The sequence below is a fragment of the Tachyglossus aculeatus genome, chromosome 23 (genome assembly GCF_015852505.1).
Source record: "Tachyglossus aculeatus isolate mTacAcu1 chromosome 23, mTacAcu1.pri, whole genome shotgun sequence".
Taxonomy (NCBI): domain Eukaryota; kingdom Metazoa; phylum Chordata; class Mammalia; order Monotremata; family Tachyglossidae; genus Tachyglossus; species Tachyglossus aculeatus.
Window position 1 is genome coordinate 21,796,335 of NC_052088.1, and position 17,879 is coordinate 21,814,213.

General features: G+C 41.2%; 1 long non-coding RNA gene across 1 annotated transcript in view; it reads right to left on the reverse strand.

The window, feature by feature from the left end:
• Positions 1 to 13,970: 13,970 nt before the first annotated feature.
• The window catches only part of LOC119944516, a 37,052-nt gene continuing 33,143 nt past the window's right edge, over positions 13,971 to 17,879 (reverse strand). Inside the window, exon 2 of the long non-coding RNA XR_005455927.1 lies at positions 13,971 to 14,197. This is a non-coding gene — a long non-coding RNA (uncharacterized LOC119944516). The remainder of the gene's footprint in view (positions 14,198 to 17,879) is intronic.

The window sequence follows — 17,879 nt, forward strand, 5'->3', positions numbered from 1 at the left end:
GTCCTGCCCAAGCTTTGTTTTCCTTTGTGCACTTTCAATCCATTTCTTCAAAATATGAAGTGCACAACTGGCAGTGAAGAGGCAAATTGGAACTTTCTGGACAAACAATTCAGATCCCTAGACTGTAAGCTTCTTGTGGTCAGGGAACATGTTTATCAACTCTATTATATTGTACTCTCCCAAGCACTTACTACAATGCTCTGCACTCAATATGCACCCTTTGATGATGATAATGATGATGTCTGTCTCCCCTTGTCGACCCTAAGCTTTTCATGAGCAGGAATTCATTCACTCATTCTTTCAATCGTATTTATTGAGTGCTTACTGTGTGCAGAGCACTGTACTAAGCGCTTGGGAAATACAAGTTGATCACATCTACCAGCTGTGTTTTCTTGTACCTTTCCAAGAGTTTAGTACCAAATTGATTGACGGATTGATAGCCCAAGCAATACTTGGAAGGCCTGAGAATGGGGCCCAGAAATATCAGCTCTCAACGCTCTTTTCTTGAACACCCTTAAACCTCCCTTCGAGAAATTCAAGTGTCCCTTTCAAATGTATTTCTCAAAAGAATGAGGCCGTGGATGAACAGTATTTCACAGGCCACATAAAAAGAATTTGCTTTGTTAGAATTAAGTTGTGAAGAAAGTGTTACACTTTGTTCAGCGCCATATCATACTCATCAAAGGCAAAGTCCTCAAAAATGCTTTTAGGAGTTTTACTTTGTCCTTTCAGAAAGGTTTCTCTTTTTTGTTCATCCGGCTGAGGTTGAACAGCAGAGGATCCAGGGCCGAGTCAGATACCCCGTTCACCAGTGAAGTTCAGCATTCTGGTTGCCATGGAACTGGGTTGGGAAGGCCTATCTGTTAGTTACCACTGAGCATTCGGTGTCTAAAGCAGCATCCTGGACACAACAATCTGATAATCATCTTATGAAATGGCAGGTAGACAAACATTCAAGGGTTGGCCATGGATAACCTTCCCTTAAACTATTTAGAACAAATGCTCATCCATTTTATGAAAGCTACCGGGAAGGAGGAGTAGTACAATACTACGCTGATCTGCCTGGAGCATTTGTCTGTGAAAATAAAAATAAAAAAGATGAAGGGGGGGCAAGGCATAAAACAATATTACTCTGCATTCTCCACTTTCCCATTCTAGGCTTTACAATTGCCTAATTGTTCATCAGCTTCACAAAAGAAATGCCTTTTATTTTCTCCAGGCACTTAGAGATGACTAAATGTCACTTAGTCAATTGGCAGAACAAAGAAGTCAATTTATGGATCACATTTTCTCTGTTTCGTTATTCTTTAAAATAATTCATTTTATTGGTTTAGTGTTCTTGAAAGGTGAGCGATTGACAGGCATGGAGTACAGAAATATCATTTCAGAGAGTCAGACTGCACACACTCATTTCTGTTTAAAGCTGGGGGTGAAAAGGTAAAGCATTCTTACCCTCTGTGTCTATTCAAACTTGAGGCCTTGTCTTCAAAAAAAAAAGCTTCTAGTGCCTTTCACTTGAACAAAAGTCTTAGGTCTGAACTGATCACGGCATCCAGCCTTTAGAGCTCTCCGTTTTATCTTTCCATCACAGTCGGTTTTGGAGCTGCTAAAAAATGAACTTTAAAGTGAGTTTGGGATATAAGTTTGTCTCTAAGACAATTGTGTCCATTTGCCGTTAGAGGATACATTCAATACTGTTGGAGGATCAACTGATATCCTTATTTGCTGCTTATCCCTACCTAACATCAGAATTCCTCTCAGGCATGAGAAATGAGCGGGAGCCGAGCACGGTGGAAAGAGTACTGTGAACTCCTTGAGGGCAGGGATCATGTCTGCTTACTCCATGGTCCTCTCCCAAGAAATACAGTGCTCTGCACTTTGTCAGCACACAATCAATACCATTGATTTATTGATTGGGAGTCCCAGCTCTGCCACGGTCCAGAGAATGATCTTGGGCAACTCTCTTCATTTCTCAAGGCCTCATTTTCCCCATCTGTAAAATGGAGATGGTACCTACATCTCCTGCCTCTTAGATTTTGAGTTTTGTGCCTAGACAAAAATTGAGCTGATTAATTTGTATATACCTCAGGGTTTAGCACCATGTACGCCCTTAATAAGTACCATAATTAAATGACTGAGCCATGCACAGCCCCTTTGGGCTGGCAGGAATTATTCTGGCTATAAATACCCAAATCTCATTGGAAAGGTACCTAACCTAACAGCACCTGAAGATAAAACAAAGGTCTCTTCTTGGAAAATAGTATCTTTTTTTTAAGTAGGAGCAAGTTGTTTGGATTTTGTCAAATGTAACTTCGGAGGAAAAACAATTCCAAATGTTTCGCACAACGCATTTTAATTCTTTCCTCCTAGAAATTGTTACTTCTTACTAATAAACCTTCAAGTGGAAAAACCAGATTCTCCTATAGACGATCCCATACTCCTAAAGAAATGGTCATTTCATTTCTTCGTTTAAAGCAGCAAGTAGTGTTTCTGTATGCAAAAACAGCACTGCAAATACCCAGCCAGAAACGGTGATTAGCGAAGCTGCTGTTTAGCAGTTTCAAAGCAACACCCCAATCAGACTAAAAATGGAGATAGCAGATGGGCAACTTATTTTAGAACATGTGGTGAGAATGAGGAAATAAAAGAGCAATTACTATATGATATTGGAAAGAAATAATTAGTAGAGCTGGAAAAATGAATCCCAACTTATTTTGGGCTGATTCTCAATTACAGTCCCGCTAAACTAAGGCTTGACTTGTGGCACATGTATTATGAAGATTTCTTTGGAAAACTGCTCAACTTGGAGAGATCTTAAGACTGATGCTGAGATCAGTTTTCTCATAGTACAGGCCCAGATCTTCTGGAGGTTGGTCAAGGAAACTGGAGCCAGAGAGCTCCAGGGTTCCAACGGTTTCCAGTTGGGGTAGCTGGGTGACTTTCAGAGCTCACCCTGTCCTTTCCCTTCCACTGCCTCTTTCCCCTCCCTCTTCAGGATCACCTTAAATGCTTACCTTTTCTTAGTCAGCAGATCCTTCCCCATCCCCTACAATCAACCCAGTGGAACACTAGGAAAATCCTGGTGGGTTCGTGCCTGATTGGGCCATGTGTGGCTCCAGAATCACCTTTACTTCTGCTTACTGAGTCTCTGTCCTAATTGGGTTGGAGCAACTCCAAGGAAATGAAAGAGCTTCCATTCCTCAAATCCCCTCCTTTCCACTTCCCAGTCCCCACCTCTCTCACCCTCCCCTCTCTCCACTCTCAAGTGCTCATTTCAAGCCTTCCTGGTAAAAACCTGGGGGCCATTCTGGTCCTACCTTCCCTCTCTTCTTATCACTTTATCCTCCATTACACCTTCTTCCTTCCTTTCATTCATCCCCTTTTAGACTGTGAGCCCACTGTTGGGTAGGGACTGTCTCTATATGTTGCCAATTTGTACTTCCCAAGCACTTAGTACAGTGCTCTGCACATAGTAAGCGCTCAATAAATACGATTGATGATGATGATGATTCACTCATTCAATCGTATTTATTGAGCGCTCACTGTGTGCAGAGCACTGTATTAAGTGCTTGGAAAGTACAATTTGGCAACAAACAGAGACAATCCCTACCCAACGGGCTCACAGTCTAGAAGTGGGGAGACAAACAGCAAAACAAAACAAGTGGACAGGCATCAATAGCATCAATATAAATAAATAGAATAGGAGGAATCTCCTCCTCTAGAAATTTCTGGAGAGAACCAAGGAAATGTGACATCCTCTTCCTGTCTCAATGGCATGGTGATCTCGCCACATTTGTTTTAGTTGGAGAAAGGGCAATGGGAGCTATTTGGGGGGAGAGGAGGGGAAGGTGGTGGGGTGTTGGGAGGAAAGAGTGCAGGAAATTACTGCACCAGTAACTCAGTAGCCTTACACGAAGGTAGATTCATTCATTCACTCATTCGATTGCTTTATTGAGCACTAACTGTGTGCAGAGCACTGTACCAAGATCTTGGGAAAGTACAATGCAGCAATAAAGAGAGACAATCTCTGTCCACATCATACACCCTGAGAGAAGCTGGAGCATACATATATGTGTCCAGTCAATCAGGGGTATTTATTCAATCAATCAATCATATTTATTGAGCGCTTACTATGTGCAGAGCACTGTACTAAGCGCTTGGGAAGTACAAATTGGCATCACATAGAGACAGTCCCTACCCAACAGTGGGCTCACAGGCTAAAAGGGGGAGACAGAGAACAGAACCAAACATACCAACAAAATAGAAATGTACGAGTAAAATAAATAAATAAATAAATAAATAAATAAATAAATAGAGTAATAAACATGTACAACCATATATACATATGTATAGGTGCTGTGGGGAAGGGAAGGAGGTAAGATGGGGGGATGGAGAGGGGGACGAGGGGGAGAGGAAAGAAGGGGCTCAGTCTGGGAAGGCCTCCTGGAGGAGGTGAGCTCTCAGCAGGGCCTTGAAGGGAGGAAGAGAGCTGGCTTGGCGGATGGGCAGAGGGAGGGCATTCCAGGCCCGGGGGATGACGTGGGCCGGGGGTCGATGGCGGGACAGGCGAGAGCGAGGTACAGTGAGGAGATTAGTGGTGGAGGAGCGGAGGGTGCGGGCTGGGCTGGAGAAGGAGAGAAGGGAGGTGAGGTAGGAGGGGGCGAGGTGATGGACAGCCTTGAAGCCCAGGGTGAGGAGTTTCTGCCTGATGCGCAGATTGATCGGTAGCCATTGGAGGTTTTTGAGGAGGGGAGTAATATGTCCAGAGCGTTTCTGGACGAAGGATAATCCGGGCAGCAGCATGAAGTATGGATTGAAGTGGAGAGAGACACGAAGATGGGAGATCAGAGAGAAGGCTAGTGCAGTAGTCCAGATGGGATAGGATGAGAGCTTGAATGAGCAGGGTAGCGGTTTGGATGGAGAGGAAAGGGCGGATCTTGGCAATGTTGCGGAGCTGAGACAGGCAGGTTTTGGTGACGGCTTGGATGTGAGGGGTGAATGAGAGAGCAGAGTCGAGGATGACACCAAGGTTGCGGGCTTGTGAGACGGGAAGGATGGTAGCGCCGTCAACAGAGATAGGAAAGTCAGGGAGAGAACAAGGTTTGGGAGGGAAGACAAGGAGCTCAGTCTTCGACATGTTGAGCTTTAGGTGGCGGGCGGACATCCAGATGGAGATGTCCTGAAGGCAGGAGGAGATGCGAGCCTGGAGAGAGGGGGAGAGAGCAGGGGCAGAGATGTAGATCTGGGTGTCATCAGCATAGAGATGATAGTTGAAGCCGTGGGAGCGAATGAGGTCACCAAGGGAGTGAGTGTAGATTGAGAACAGAAGGGGACCAAGCACTGAACCTTGGGGAACCCCCACAGTAAGAGGATGGGAGGGGGAGGAGGAGCCTGCAAAAGAGACTGAGAAAGAACGACCGGAGAGATAAGAGGAGAACCAGGAGAGGACGGAGTCTGTGAAGCCAAGGTCAGATAGCGTGTTGAGGAGAAGGGGGTGGTCCACAGTGTCAAAGGCAGCTGAGAGGTCGAGGAGGATTAGGACAGAGTATGAGCCGTTGGATTTGGCAAGCAGGAGGTCATTGGTGACCTTTGAGAGGGCAGTTTCCGTGGAATGAAGGGGACGGAAGCCAGACTGGAGGGGGTCGAGGAGCGAGTTGTTGTTGAGGAATTCTAGGCAGCGCGTGTAGACAACTCGTTCAAGGAGTTTGGAAAGGAATGGTAGGAGGGATATGGGATGATAACTAGAAGGTGAGGTGGGGTCAAGAGAGGGTTTTTTTAGGATGGGAGAGACATGGGCATGTTTGAAGGCAGAGGGGAAGGAACCAGTGGAGAGTGAGTGGTTGAAGATGGAAGTTAAGGAGGAGAGAAGGGATGGAGCGAGTGTGTGCAGAGCACTGTACTAAGTGTTTGGGAGGACACAATACAAAAGAGTCAATAGACATGATCCCTGCCCTTAAGGTGCTCACCACCTAGTGGGAGACAGGTATTAAAATAAATTACATTTAGGGGGAAGCAGCAGAGTATAAGGACATGAACATAAGTTTTGTGAGACTGAAGGTGGGCGAATATCAAAGTGCTTAAGGGGTACTGCTTCCATTCATTCATTCATTCAATCGTATTTATTGAGCGCTTACTGTGTGCAGAGCACTGTACTAAGCGCTTGGGAAGTACAAGTTGGCAACATATAGAGACGGTCCCTACCCAACAGCGGGCTCACAGTCTAGAAGGGGGGAGACAGACGACAAAACAAAGCATATTAACAAAATAAAATAAATAGAATAAATATGTACAAATAAAATAAATAAATAAATAGAGTAATAAATATGTACAAACATATATACATATATGCAGGTGCTGTGGGGAGGGGAGGAGGTAACGCAGGGGGGATGGGGAGGGGGAGGAAGGGGAGAGGAAGGAGTCAGTCAGTCAATGAATTGTATTTATTGAGCACTTCCCATGCACAGAGCACTGTACTAACTGCTTGGGAGAGTATGTATAGCAATAAACAGACACATTCCCTGCCCACAACAAGCTTGCGGTCTAGAGGGGGAAACAGACATTATTTGTTTCTCAGAGAAGATATACAGTGTAGCAGGAATTCGACAACAGCAGTGGATTGATGAGTGAATGAAGACCTCAGTTTAGACATGAAGCATTACCCAGCCATTTAAACTGACAGCAAACACTGCTCAGAATTTAGAAATGGTTTATACAGGACTTTCCCTACTCCTAAAATCAAGTAGGCTAAATCTAAAAAAATTGCAAATCTAAAATATGCATGTTACTTATGTGTGTATACTGTTTATATGTACATATTCATTCAATTGTATTTATTGAGTGCTTACTGTGTGCAGAGCACTGTACTAAGCACTTAGGAGACTACAATACAACAATAAACAGAAACATTCCCTGCCCATAATTATCTTACAGTCTAGAACGGGGGGAGACAGATATTAATATAAATAAATATAAATATAAGGCCACACAGCAAAGTGGCGGAACTGGGATTAGAACCCATGACCTTCTGATTCTTAGGCTAGTGCTCTAGCCACTACACCATGTTCATTCATTCATTCAATCAGTTGTATTTACTGAGTGCTTACTGTGTGCAGAGCACTGTACTAAATGCTTGGGAAGTACAGTTCAGCAACAAATAGAGGTAATCCCTGCCCACAATGGGCTCATAGTCTAGAAAGGGGGAGACAGACATCTAAACAAGTAAAAAGTAAACAGTAGTGTTATGTACATAAGTGTTTTGGGGCTGGGGGCGGGGGGGGATGAACAAAGGGAGCAAGTTCCTTGTCTGCATATATGTGATACAGAGAGATATAGATAAAGAGATAGTGATTCAGAGAGAGAAGTACAGACAGGAAGAATGTGCCATCCTTCAAATTAGAAAGCAATTTGTATGACAGATTTTTATCAGAATGTGCAAGCATGATTGATAACGACCAATGCACGACTGAAAATCTTTTCTGCCTCATAAGCATGAAAAGATTTCCTGTCATTGTACTAGTGCCTGGAACTGTTTTTGTTTTTACCTCTCCATGTCTCGTCCTTCCAAAAGTCTCTGCTCTATGACAGTCTCTCCATTTCTGATGGCTGCTTTGCTTCACCGTGTCTCTAAGGTGTTTCTTCTATCCATCCTTCTTACAATTGGCCCATTGCCGCTCACCTTCCAGCAGCTGTTTGGATTTACTCTGTCATCCAATCTCCTCACATGCCCTGCCAACAAGATGTGATGTGATGTGACAGGCAGTGATTTGATGCTAATGGTGTGTGTCCCAGGACCTCCTTGTTGGTGATTCTGTCTTGCCATTTCATGTTAAGTATTGCATATAGGTTCTGTGGCTGAAACTGCTCAAGAAGCCACATTCCAAATCTCTGGTAAATTCAGGTCTCACTGTCATAAAGAGGCCTGGACACTGCAAATGCTCTATACCTGTTTTACAAACTCTCTTGGACACTACAAATTCTCAGTTTTTGGTCCGCATCCCGTGCCGTGTTAGAGGTACACACTATCTGTCCTTCAGTCCCTTCTTGATTCCCCTCCAGGTTGTTGTGGTCAATAATAATAATAACAATTGTGGCGTCTGTTAAATGCTTACTATGCATCAGGCACTGTAGAAGCGTAGGAGTTGATATAAGCCAATTGGGTTGGACCCAATCCCTGCTTTTATTTTAAAACTATTACTCAATGGAGCTAAGAGATTTTTTTCTGAATACTGTTGCCCAAGGAAGCACAGCCCAGTAATAATAATAATAATTGTGGCATCTGTTAAATGCTTACTATGCGTCAGGCACTGTACGAAGCGTAGGGGTATGATATGAGCCAATTGGGTTGGACCCAGTCCCTGCTTTGATTTTAAAACTATTACTCAATGGAGCTAAGAGATTTTTTTCTGAATACTGTCGCCCAAGGAAGCACAGCCCAATAGATTTACAGCAGGTTAAAAAGTAAATCAAAATCAGATTAATTTTATGAGATAATACTTATACTACGCACTGGAAATAATATTCCAACCATGAGTTCTTGTAATAGACTGATATAATTTAAAGCTAAGGAGGAAACTGTTCAATTTATAGTTGTTAGGGGAAATTGTGTGATCATTTTCAGAATGCAAATATTTTAGCACTTGGTTTAATTTAAAAAGTGTATAATTTGCCAATGGAAGGGACTGTACATGTTGAAAGATAGAGTTCAAGCAAAATTTGAAGGTACAGGGAAGATACTTGTCACCATAAAACTACATTTTGGTAATACATGCTGAAAGAACAGAACCTTTATATTGATTGGAAAAATTATGAGGAAATTTACCAATTAGAATCAATCATACTTACAGAGCACCTACTGAGTGCAGAACACTGTAGTAAGCACTTGGGAGGGTACAATATAAACAGAGTCGGCAGAAACATTCCTTCCAACAAGACTGTAAATTCTAAAAATGAATAATTGCAAAAGTAGGTAGTCTGGGAAAATTTCGGAGTGCCCTACATTTAGCTGAGCAACTCCTTTGTTGGAGTTAATTCATTCATTCATTCATTCATTCATTCATTCATTCAGTTGTATTTATTGAGAATTATTATCATTACTATTATTATTATTATGAAATCATTGTATTTATTTATAGGGAAGCAGCGTGGCTCAGTGGAAAGAGCCCAGGCTTTGGAGTCAGAGGTCAGGGATTCAAATCCCGGCTCTGCCAATTGTCAGCTATGTGACTTTGGGCAAGTCATTTCACTTCTCTGTGTCTCAGTTCCCTCATATGTAAAATGGGGATGAAGACTGTGAGCCCCCCGTGGGACAACTAGATCACCTTGTAACCTCCCAAGCGCTAAGAACAGTGCTTTGCACATAGTAAGCACTTAACAAATACCATGATTATTATTACTGAGCACTTACTGTGTGCAAAACAATAGTACTAGACACTTGGGAATATACAGTAATATTACAATAAACAGACACATTCCCTGCCCACTACGAGTTGTCATTTTGACCCACTCTGAGCATTTAACTGGTGGTCTAGTCTCTGCCACCACATGCCTTATCTTTTCCAGTGCCTCAGATGAAAATAGATTTAAATGAATTCTACTGGCCCTTCTTTGGTTGCCTAGACAATAGTAGTGTAATCGCCCAATGGATGGAGTGCAACTTGCTTTTTTTAAATGATGGCACCACATTGCTGAAATATAAATGAATATTTGTTTCTATTAGTTCCCTTTAAGTATTCAGATAAGAACACCTTCTAAAACCATACCTGTATCTCTATACATCTTGCCCTACAGGCTGGTTTTTTTTTCTGGTTTGGTCAAAGGATCTAAATTATAAAGCAAAAACTGTTTTGTTGATATTTATACCTGTGGGTACTTAGGATTTCAAAGATGTTGCTACTGTCGGCAAGATCTGTGTGTGAGCGTGGCAGATATAACTGAGGCCTAGCTGACAACCTTTTCCACATCGTTTATGTGAAAATATTGTCCCTTTCTTGAACGACTGCATTTTCTGCCCTGGCACAGTGCCTGGTGCCTATTAGTTTTCAGACTGTCTCTATATGTTGCCAACTTGTACTTCCCAAGTGCTTAGTACAGTGCTCTGCACACAGTAAGCACTCAATAAATACTATTGATGATAATGATGATGATCTCTTGGTGTTGTCTCTTCTAAGTACCTCAGTGTTGTTGGGTTTTTTTGTTTTTTTTTTTGGGGGGGGGGGAGGCATTTGTTAAGTGCTTAGGGTCTCCCAGACGAAGTAGAAGGGAGGAGGATAGAATCCCCATTTTGCAGATGAGGAAATGTAAGCTTGTTTTGGGTGGGGAGTGTGTCTGTTTATTGTTGTTTTGTGCTCTCTCAAGCTCTTAGTACAGTATTCTGTACACGGTAAGTGCTCAAAAACTATGATTGAATGAATGAGGCATAGAGACATGAAGTGACTTGCCCAAGGTCACACAGCAGAGAAGTGGCTGAGTTAAAATTAGAATCCATGTCCTCTGATTCTTGGGCCCATGATCTTTCCACTTGGGCACATCCAGGAGGAGCTTTCCCCTGGATGGGTCATTCTCTCCCTGCAGCCTCTACAGGAACCCTAGCAGGGGGATGGAGAGAAGAAAGGTTTCCTTCACTTCCTCCCCCTTCTAGGTGCCCAGAAGAGAATCGAGTCCACATAACCTTAGGTATTCTAGAGTTGAAATTCCTCAGAGGATAGCCAATCCATTAAGACGGTAGAAGGAAAGGAAAACTGGGGATACCAAGTCACTTTCCCCTTTTAGTATTGTTGTACAGTGTGAATCTATCCTGAATGAAAGCAAATGAAAGAAAAGGGCAGCCAAATCCAAAAGTGAAAGAAGCCAACCATGCATGGATAGCAGTGGAAATGATCTAGATTTCTTAGCTCCTGTGAAGCAGCCTTCATTTCAATCCCTTTATGAGAACCAATCACATTTCCTTTTGATAGTCACTTAAACCTGGAACAACGGATTTTAAGTGGATGTCAATAAGAATGTTTTTTAAAATGAAAGAACAGGTTCCCTGAAGGTCAATGAGTCATTTTACAAAGAACAAAAAAGGCGGGTAGGCGGATCTAGACAGCCTAAATGAAGCTCCGTCTTCTTAAATGACTCTCAGCAAAAATTTGCAGAAATTGTCTGCTTTTCTATAATTTTATAAATAGTGCTACTTGTTATGGAGAGATAGTTATTTTACTTTTGGCTATCTGTATTTCTTTAATTCCCAAACTCTAGCATGGAATATTGCTCATCTTGGAAAATTCACGCTGCTCCTAGAAAAACAATGGAAAATGATAATAGATAATTAGCTTCGGGGAGCTGCTAATGAAAGCGCATTTTTATTTTCATCTTTAAAAAAATTGGGAAAGGTTAAACCTTAAGAGATGACCTATTGAATGCAAACCTACCTTTTTAGCTGTTCCAATTTCTTGCTTATTAAAGAAATAACAAAGCTAAGAAAATACTTTCAAGTGTAAAACATATTTTATGCCAGACTTGCAAGATATCATTTAAATATTATGAATAGTGTCAGTGCCAGTAATAGGTGCTCACATAAGTACATTTCATCGTGATTAGGACGCTGAATATTTAGCATGCATATCAAAAAATGTTGCATTTGGGTTTGAAAACTGCAAACGCTTGGGATTTTTAGAGCTATCTTTGTATTTAAAAATGCATGTGCCAGTGCCTACCCAGCAGTGAGATTCCCAGTGTCTGTTCCAATATAAAGCAACCAGCCATCTAAAAGAAAGCAGCGATACATCAGAATTAAGAAGCTAAGGAAATAGAAAACAATCCTAACAGTCTCCCACTGACTCGACTTTTTGGTGTGATTCTGTTGGTGTAGGAACCACCACATGAAAGGGTAGCCCATGTCTTCGACTTTTGTTGTTAGTGCATTGCACTTCAATTTTTATTGCAATCGTGTCTTTCTCCAATTCTGCATGCTCAAGGGCTCTGCTTATATAAGCGGTTGCGGATTAAATAAAGCTGACAAACACTAGTGACAATATCTTTCGGAATGACGATAATTATAGATTATTACGTGGTGGAAATACCTGATAGGCCTAAAATGATATGATTAAAGAAAGCTCTTTAGAACCGTATTTCACCTCGGGTTTTTAATATTTCACTCTATTCTTTGTTGTTCCCAAGCTATGAATTTCGAGATTTATTTGTCGCCGTTCTCTATTTTTCCTGCCGTACACAGTATTTGTGGGCTATAGCAACCAATCCCCTTGGGCCGTCTTTTGCTTTAATATGCATAAACACAGGCACCATATGAATATTCAGTGAGTGGCTTTGCATTAAGTAAGTGCCCTTAATCAGCTTTTCAGTTCAGTTTTATTGGTTGCACGCACAGTCAGTTATTTCATCCAGAAAATCTGAAGGCCCTACAAACTAACCAGGTAAGGATTGTAATTCCTTGATGCATTTAATGAAAGAATATTATCATTTGATTACATAGGTTCTGGAGAATGCTTAAAGAAAGCATGGTGGGTTTTGAAGGGTTTTTTTTCTGTGTTTTTTTTTTTTCCCCTTGGTGGTCAGGTGGGTGCACGGCTCTATAATTTGCATAAACATCAGCTCTCTATGAATAATTCATCAGGGTTATTTTAAACACTAGGCTTCTACTTTGGATGGCACTAGGGTACTGCCATTTGATTGGTTGTATGCTGTTTTCATCACCAGTAGAATCCCTATAACATGAAAGCAACTAAAGGAGCTGGGTTGAATGTACCGTATTTGTTTTTTGAAAAATGTCCGTTATCTTTTCAAAAGCAAATTGGCGTTGATTTTTTTTTTCTCTCCCTACCATTAAGTCTCCTGCCTTTCTGTGAAAAATACACTACGGGCTCAAATAAGGGTACCGTTTGTAGACCTGACCAGTCACTGTGATTTCTGGGGGAAGCAGCAGCTGTATTTGCCCTGAACTTGCATAAACATGAGCGACATGTAAATAAGAAGCCGTCGCATTCTTACCAAGTACGTTACCGAACTCTGGACAGTTCCATCGCTGAGTGACATCTATTTTTTATTATCGAAACCGCCACTCAGAATAGATGGCTTTGCGCACATTGCCCTTCTTTCCACATGCTATGGATCATTAAGAGCCATCTGAATAATAAACAAAAATATGTGATCTGGCAAGTCAATTATTCTTCATTGAATCAGTTATTGGTAGTTTCCTCTAAATCCGCCTGAAGTTCCTTTGATTTTGTAATCTTTGGAAGCGACTGGGACAAGAGAAGCCTTAATGAAGATGTAGCTAGAATAATGAATTTAGAGTTGAGAGAATAATCTGTTCACATAATTGTACTGCAACTAAATCACAAAATCACTTCCCATTCTTTTACCTCATTTGAGGGGAACAAGCTATTCCCTCTGGTTAACCTTTGTTAGTCCCTTTAACATTAAGCACTTCCAATTTTGATTTTGGCATTTTAGCTCTCTTGCCACTCCTCTTAGGCACCTCCTCTCCGGAAATATTACAAACGCTAGGGCCTGGAGGATGGGATGAATTGAACACGGCATAACCTCTGTTCATTAATGGTTTCCCTGGACCACAAAGGAGTTTCACACCAAAAGGATGCTCTGCCATTATTGTCGTCAAAGTCATATTAAATGATAGGTGTCACTGATTAAGCTACCTAACGCAATCTACGACGTGTCCCAAGTGCATGGCCTTACAGATTTTAAGGTTGAGAGAGGTTAAAGCCACGGTTAGGGATGAGACATCCACAAATTCCTTGGTATGTTACGCAAATCTGTCTTAAAAATTCAGGTGTTCCCCTTTAATTTTAACATGGCATTGCAGCCCCTCTCAGTGACTCCTTGTAAGTAATGTGATGCAAATGACGTGAAGTTGATGTGATGCTGAAACTGCATGAAGGAAACAGTTTTCAATTTCGAGCTGAAGCTCCTTTTGCTTCTAATAAACCTACCCGCAGGGAAACAGATGGATCTGGATTCCAATCGTTCTTTAATTTTAAATACTTGGAGGTGGAGAAATGGAGTCTCTCCCATTTTACAATATCTTTAACATCGACACATTAATGAAATGTTGCCGGGTTTCTGTCAGCGTGTCTTCATAGCCAGCGTTCTGTTTGGTGACATTCCTGATTAGTGCCTTCCTTTCTTCTCAAGCGGGCCATCAAATAGTAGGAGAAATTTAGGAGCTGGAAATGAAAACCTGAAATTTTTAAATGGGATAAAATAGTGAATTGCCACAAAATCTCCATTTCACGGACACAACTCCTCCTGAGACCCATCTCTTCTAAGAAATGATGTTCTAAACCAAGTTGTTAAAAGTATCTTTCCTATATTTATTTAAATTTGGCAGATTTTAATTTGTTACTGTACATTTTAAATCATTAACCATTAAACATTTACAGGTGTAATAAACACCAAGAGTTTGTTTTTAATACACAAATCTGATATTTTAGAATAAGTATCATTTAGTGGAAAAGTATCTTTATATTTTATGTATACGTATGTATATAATTAACAAAATCTTACAAAATAATCTATCTTTCAATTGAATCATAATCCTTAAAACAATAAAATAACAATTTGAATGCACCAACATACTTTTATCCAATATGTGGAATTTTCTCCTTCTACACATCCACTTTTACTTTTTTTAAGATCATCCAAAGACATAAGATAAGTTTGTGACCAAGAAAATATAGTTTCCAAGCATTTCTTGTGAGTGACTTAAATGAAGTTTGCAGCGTTCCTCGATTTGCATAGACTTGTCCTCTTTTGTTATTGTGGTGTATTTTTCCAGGTATTTGATAGGCAGTTTGGTTTAGAAATTGAAAAACTGTCACATTTAACTATCTAAACTACAAAAAAACCCTCAACAACCCTAAAGATTGCTGAGCTACTCATCTGCTTATTTTTCTGGGTAAATTCTTTCTAGATGGAAAAGAGGCCACAAGTGCCATCTTGTATCTCATTCATGCTTTTCAAGTAAAAGAAAATGTTTTGTTTCCTTCAGCAAGTACAGGGGTCTAAGTAAATGACATAGCATAAAACTGCATTTTTGGATAGAGTTACACTCCTGAGCAAGTAAAAAAAAAAGCTGAAGTAGTTTGGATGTCACCAGACTTCTTATGATAAACTGTGCATAAGGTTGGTTTTTTATGTTCTGAGGGCTTATTTTTCAGAGGTTAGTCTTTGAGTACCAGGAAAATCACTAAAACACATGCTTATCATGGCCCTCGGCTTTGCATTTCCTTCTCCTTTCTTTTTAAGAGAACTTTCTTTAATCTCAACATTTTTTCTCTTGTTTTCTTCCGACAAAACTGAACATTTGGGTTCTTGGGAAAAATATATTCTGAAGAGGAATAAATGACACTGTTTTTTTTTTTTTTTTACATCAGAATTGTCCTCTAAGTGCTTTGTAGCTCTAAGTTGTCATGTTTGAGATTTCCCATAAAAATTCTTTTTGGAGAAAGGCTTTAGCCATTAACTCTAAGTAAAACTGAGGCACTGTCTTCACCACCCTTGCATATGAAGGGAAAAATGGAGTTCCAGGATAGGCGTGAGAACTGCTTTGGCTTGGTAAAAGGATATTAACCCCCTTTTTATATTTTTTGGTAGATGTTAAGCACTTACTACGTGCCAGGCACTGTGCTGGGGTAGATACAAGCTAATTAGGTTGGACACAGTCCCGTATAGGACTCTCAGTTGTAATCCCCATTTTACAGATGAGACCCAGAGACGTGAACTGACTTGCCCGAGGGCACACAGCAAACAAGTACCAGAGCAGGGATTAGAACCCAGGTCCTTCGGACTTCCAGGCCTGTTTTCTATTCACTACACCACGTCGCTTCTTGGAAACAGATAGAGGGGTCAAGAGATGGCTGGGGAAGAAGGAGAGAAGAAAATAAATGCCACAAAGATTGTTTGCATTTAAGAAGGCGTGTAGGAGGGTGGGAGGGATGCATCACGTCTGGGCAGGAAGGCATAAATTATTTTGACCAATCTCACTGACTTCAGAGCATTTGGAGACGAACTACTTGAGGCATCCGACTCCTATTTATACCCGGGTGCTGGCAAAATCCCCACCCTCCTCATTACCAAAACATTTCCGCTTGATTAACAAATCATAATAATAATAATGCTGGTATTTGTTAAGGGCTTACTATGTGCCAAGCACTGTTCTAAGCGCTGGAGGGGATAGAAGGTAATCAAGGTTGTCCCACGTGGGGCTCACAGTCTTCATCCCCATTTTACAGATGAGCAAACTGAGGCACAGAGAAGTTAAGCGTCTTGCCCAAAGTCACACATTTGACGAGAGGAGGAGCCGGGATTAGAACCCATGACCTCTGACTCCCAAGCCCGTGCTCTTTCCACTGAGCCACGCTGCTTCTCTATGTGCATATCTGTAATTTTGTTAATTGATATGAATGTCTGTTTCTCCCTCTAGGCTGTGAGCTCCCTGTGGGCAGAGAATGTGTGAATATTAGCCCACTAGTTTCAGAGGCAGAGATGCGACCTGGCTAGGCAACCAGAAAAAGGAACGTATCATATTCAAATCTCATGGAAAAAGTAACTAATCTTTTCCAATTTACGATAAAGTTACTCTATACACAGGTATGACGCAGGGATTGTGTCCATCATGATTACCTTGTCTCTACTCCAGCACTTGGTGCAGTGCTTGGAATATAGTAGGCTCTTAAAGAAGACCACATATTATTGTCAACATTCAAGAAATAGGAATTAATGTTCATTTTAAAAACCTTGGTGGGTAAGTAACTTTCCAGAAATTTGGAAGAACAAATGAATTTGAACATATGTGACCTCTATTGTACTGAAGTAATAATAATAATTGTGGTATATGTTAAGCACTTACACTGTACTAAGCGCTGTGGTAGATGAAAGATAATTGGGTTGGACACAGTCTCTGTCCCTCACTAGAGTCACAGTCTTAACCCAAAATCCCGGCTCTGCCAATTTTCAGCTGTGTGACTTTGGGCAAGTCACTTAACTTCTCTGTGCCTCAGTTACCTCATCTGTAAAATGGGGATTAAGACTGTGAGCCCCCTGTGGGGCAACCTGATCACCCTGTAACCTCCCCGGCGCTTAGAACAGTGCTTGGCACATAATAAGCGCTTAATAAATGCCATCATCATCATCATCATTTTACAGATGAGGTAATAACTGAGGCACAGAGAAGTTGTGACTTGTCCAAAGTCACACAGCAGACGAGTGGAGAAGCTGGAATTTGAACCCAGGTCCTTCCGACTCCCAGACTTCTTCTCTATCCACTATGCCACAAGTATTTCAGTTTATGATCATTTAGACCATGCAGCTTTGAAAGCTGTCTGCATCTTTAAGTTCATGCTGTGACTGTATTTCAGAACCTTCAAATTTTAAGATCCTAGTAGGGGTTTTTTTTGCTTGCTTATATGTGGTATTTCTCAAGTGCCTATTATATGTCCAACACTTAGAACAGTGCTTGGCACATAGTTAGCTCTTAACAAATACCATTATATGTCAAGCACTGTTTTAAGCACTGTTCTAAGTGTTCTATGGGACTATTAGATTTGGAAGAGAGTGAAGATAAATCTGCATCAGTAGAAATTATATTGATAACTGTTTACTTGTACTGATTTCTGTCTCCCCTCCTCTAGACTGTGAGCTCACTGTGGGCAGGGATTGTCTCTCTTTATTGCTGTATGGATTTTCCCAAGCACCTAATACAGTGGTCTGCACATAGTAATCTCCCCCTTCTAGACTGTGAGCCCGCTGTTGGGTAGGGGCCGTCTCTATATGTTGCCAACTTGTACTTCCCAAGCGCTTAGTACAGTGCTCTGCACACAGTAAGCGCTCAATAAATATGCTTGAATGAATGAATAAATAAA